At 49.0% G+C, this 4,564-nt stretch overlaps 1 pseudogene; it reads right to left on the reverse strand.

Annotated features, from left to right (window-relative positions):
- Nucleotides 1-4,146, reverse strand: LOC144158388 (uncharacterized; annotated as a pseudogene).
- Nucleotides 4,147-4,564: the final 418 nt, after the last annotated feature.

The raw sequence follows: 4,564 nt of genomic DNA on the forward strand, positions 1-4,564 counted from the left end.
TTATGAACTGTGGTGCTGTGACAACTTCTTATTTTGTTCGTCGAACATTTTTTCTATGTGCTCAAGAAGCTTCTGCCGGTCTTGCTCCCTGCGGGACACTTCAAATCGATGCTTCTCCTCTTCAAGCGCCAACCTTCGCTCCACCAAATCCAAACGTCGGTCCTCGTTCCGCACTTTCCGCTGCTCAATCTCCAGCTCTTTGGTGCGCAACGCAAACTCATTCTTCTTCCGCATGGCGAGCAGCTGCAAGCCCATTCTTTGCAATCCTCTTATTCCTGCATAATAGACAAGAAACTTTTGGCCATCAGTTAATGTGAGGTCATGCACTGTAGCTTGGCTGTATAACTGTATGATACCAAGCGAAGATGCCGATCTCCAAACTCAGCGGTACCACATAGACGCTGTAAAACTTCAAATGCAGTTAAGTGCATAATTTACTGTTTGATGTAATTTGCAAGAATGCATTTCAGCGCACATAGATTTTACGTGTACTGCTTTCATGGCCTACACGCCCTGATTAACGAATATTATTCCTGTGCAATTGCATAACATTTCCTACATTTATTCAAAAACCTGGTGTGAATTCTGGTGATGGTTCACATTTGAAAGGTACATTTGGGAGCTGGTGTGGTTTGGCGAAATGTGTTCCTGCTAAATATTTGCATTGCACATTCCCTTCTCGCTGTGGAGATTTTATAGAATACATAGAATTGAGCTCCAAGCATGTGCTTCAGAAAAATACAGAATTGGCGTCAAAACACCGCGAAAGTGTTAACAACAGCGAGCGCTCAAGCCCTACTTGTCTCCACTACTGGACAGAAGTGCGTGAGTTCTGATTGATGACTGCATTTACTACTACAAGGACGGTTTGGTAGGCTCGTTGGTAAAGCATCATGAAAGAGTTATCCGCACAGGTAGGCAAGGACACTCAAGAATGAAAAGACAGTACAACGCACCGAACTACAACTCACTGTTATATTTAGACAGAAACGACAAAAGCCCTGACACATCCAATGGGGAAGGCCAACAAACCCTATGTAAACACTTATCATTTCGCTCTCTGGTTGCCACCCTCATTGCTTCAGACATTCTTTTTTTTCGAGAACGCAGCAGCCGAATGTGAGCTGACACGTGCTGATGCAGCGGTCATTAGGACGATCAATTTTGGACGCCTTACTTGGGTCCCATGAATGCGCAATACTTTCACCAGGAAGTTACCGTGCGTTCTCCGAACAGTGGAACAAACGCACATTTTTTACACAGTGAAGCTAAGGGACCCCAAACAGCTTTTCAACACGGTTCTTATTCTCACTTAGCCTGTCGTTGATAGGTCTACCTGTCTGACCAATGAGCGCAGGTGCTGATGTCATTTTAGCTGCCCTTGGGAACTTTCTAAGCATTGTCCTATGGTAAATGGCAGGGCCAGAAAAAAGTACCGTGCTGCTTGAAGACACACAGGGAGTAATATGTTGCACGTAAGAAAGGTTTCATTTACTCTCTCCCCTTGGATTGCGGCGAGAGCTATAAAAATTGGCCAGCCAGGTTGACACATCAAGGATAGGCTACGGTAGCATAAGAACGTTGTTATAAGACTCGTTTGGGGCCCCTTAGCCTTGCACTGTGAAACGTGTGCTTGTGCTGCATTGTGCAGACAGTGCGCAGTAATTCCCGCAACAAAAAACAAGCATACACGAGAAGGTTTTGTTGGCCCTCCTAATGGATATGCCAGTTTGCATGTCATGCCTATCTGAATGAAAGTTCAGTTGCTGTTCAGTGCTTTGTGCCATCTTTTCTTTCTTGATTGTCCTCATCTGCACGCACTGGTCATGCTTTCAGAAATGCTTTTTCCCCCTGTGTGTCTGTGGTGCTCTCCTGCAAATCACCGTGTTGTGTAGTAGTGTATAACCATTTCTCCAGGCTTACCTCTACTGGTGGCGGGAAGTACGGGCTGTGTACTAGGAGGCTGGTGGCGCTCTTGCCCAACTGGGGAAGGCTGCTGCTGCTGCGGTAGCTCTGGTGAGGTACGGTGCTCCTGCTGGTCGCTGTTCACTTGTCCCGGTTCAGCATCATGCGTAACAGTAGACGGTGACACCGCATGCTCCCGGTAGATACTCTCCAGCAGCTCTGCAGAAAAAGGTCCCGCTGCTAATGAATAAGAGAAATGAGAAGACAGGGCAATCATAGCCTTCATTTTAAGATTTCGTCTCCTGCAATTGAGTGACTTAAGAAATCAGCATACTGGCACACAGCTGCCACTGCAGCAGTGATTTTACTGTCAGTCAGCCACCTGCAACCACTCAGCAGCCCCGGACACAATCACGCAGTTGGCTGCTCCTCATTTCCTCCCGTCTGACTGCTCGTTACTGACACTGCGTACTGTGGCCAACTGGAAGAATCACGATTGCAAGCAGCTTATCGATTCGCTAACCTAATAACTATGTTCAAATGCAGCCAAGTGATTGAAAGGATTCCCATATAGAAAAATTTCTCTCCAATGCACCCTCCGAAGGTGCTTGGACTGCGAAGCTGGAAACGACACCCAGAATTTTGTCCATGCGGGATCACTTGAATTCACACATATGGCTCTACAAAGAGTTAAAACTGAGATTCTGCCAGCTGTTACCTGGCTTTTGCGGTGGCTGCATCGTAATGCAGCTGCGACAGCAGGAATAAAAAAGAGGGGAGTGTTTTTTGAAGGGTGACGAGGGTGCAACGCACGGCTACAGGGTCATCTCTCTCAGTGCCTCCCCCTCACTCTTGTTTCATGTGTTGCCTCCAAAAATCACCCTCTTCCTCCCCAGATGCTGAATTCAGACCACCATCTGTCTCTCCGTCTCACGTGTGGGCATAGTTTAGTCGGCAAGACAATAAGCACTCGCTACGCTTCTGTTCAAGTCCTGGTTCGATGCCGGCGGGGCCTGTAGTTTGCGTGTGTAGCCTGGATTTAGCCTGTAGTGAATAGTAGCCTGGGATGTTTGTTTGTGTAGTCAGTAGTAGCATGGGAATTTTCTGCTGATGCGGACACAAAACCTTTCTTGGCTGGTTGGAGGTATACTGCTCAGCAGTAAAAAAGCATGCGAACACAATGTAATACCCTCAAAAAATCAGTTTATGTGAACACAATGTACTTGCAGAAAAAGAACTACACCGAGTACGATTATGGTTATGCAGTCCTATCGGAGGGAGAGAAGATGTAACGGAGTGTGCGTAGGAGGATGCCAGCTGGCTCGTGTGAAGCCTTGAGTCATGCCATATCATATTTTCCCGTGGCATATATTTCTGCTTCTTTTTCAATAAAACCTCAGCTGGTAGTTTCTGTTTTCATAGCTTTTTGCGCTTCCTTTCATCATGCACGTAACGATATCGTACAGCTTTCCTAAAATTCATACTTATCAGCACAAACAAAAGTACCAGCAAGGCGAAATCAGATGCTTACGTCTGAAAACTTACCGCACGTCTGTCCGCATTGCGAGTCTGCCACAGTGGAGTACGTGACGTCTCCAGAACCATCATCCCAGTACGGCACCCACGGCACCTCCTCAGTGTTTTTCTTGGGGTCAACAGCAAATTCTCGCCTGCGCCTTCGCGCCGCGCTGCCGGCACTTCTAGGTGCAACCCTCGGCTGATAGTTGACGCTTTGTGCGTAGTCCCACATATCCTGCAGGATCTCTTCTTTTTCGGCGTATTGCTCCTCCGTACCAGATCGGAGTAGGCCAACGAACGCACGCCAAATCAACATGTGCGCCAGAAAGCAGTCAAAGCTAAAAAGCGCGGTAGAGAGGAGACGAAGAAAAGCACACGCAAGACTAGCGCTGGTGATCGGCCAGAAAGCAGTATCTGCAGAACGAACAAATGCACACTTTTTGAGGTTCTTCGCGTCCTGCGTCTTCCAATATCCGAGAAGGATGTCCACTGGATCCTTAACAACGCGCAGTGTCAATTCTCGGCCCACCGCCCGATTCACCGTGGCGACGACGCGAACCCATTTGTGGTCGTCGCCAAAAGGCCTCGTCGGGGCCACATCCCGAAAATGCACAGGTCTTCGTACGCCGTGAAGCACCTGCGGGGCTTCTTGACTTGTCGCCGCCTTTCGGATGCGTCCATGCGCGATGACGACGCACCGCCGCTCGCGCTACAGGCAGCCATTTTGAATGCCGACGCTCGCTCACCGGGCCGCTGGCGCGCTGCGCTGGGATGACCAAAGGAGCGGGCGAGCGCGGAGCGTCGTAAAGCCGCTGGCCGCATCAGCGTACTGACGCATGCGCAGTGGCGCCTCCGCTCGTCCGCTCCGTTCCGCTGGCCGCTGGCCCGCTCTGCTAAAACTCTTTACTCTCAAGTTCAGTACTCCGGAGGAACGTTAAGAACGTATTCATTGCGCGACTTGCCATGCCTTTTGTAAGCAAGGGCAAAGAGATCTGAGCGGACTCGGGAAGCCCCGAAGAAAGCTTAACCGTGGTACGCTCATGCTCGTAGCGAGGACATGCGTAGAGAATGTGTTTCAGGTCCTCGCAAACTGTACAGGTCGGGCACAGAGGTGAGGAAGCCTGGCAAAGTTTAAAATTAA

Source organism: Haemaphysalis longicornis, unplaced genomic scaffold (assembly GCF_048455015.1).
Source record: "Haemaphysalis longicornis isolate Haplotype H1 unplaced genomic scaffold, Haemaphysalis longicornis Haplotype H1 scaffold_1, whole genome shotgun sequence".
Classification (NCBI taxonomy): domain Eukaryota; kingdom Metazoa; phylum Arthropoda; class Arachnida; order Ixodida; family Ixodidae; genus Haemaphysalis; species Haemaphysalis longicornis.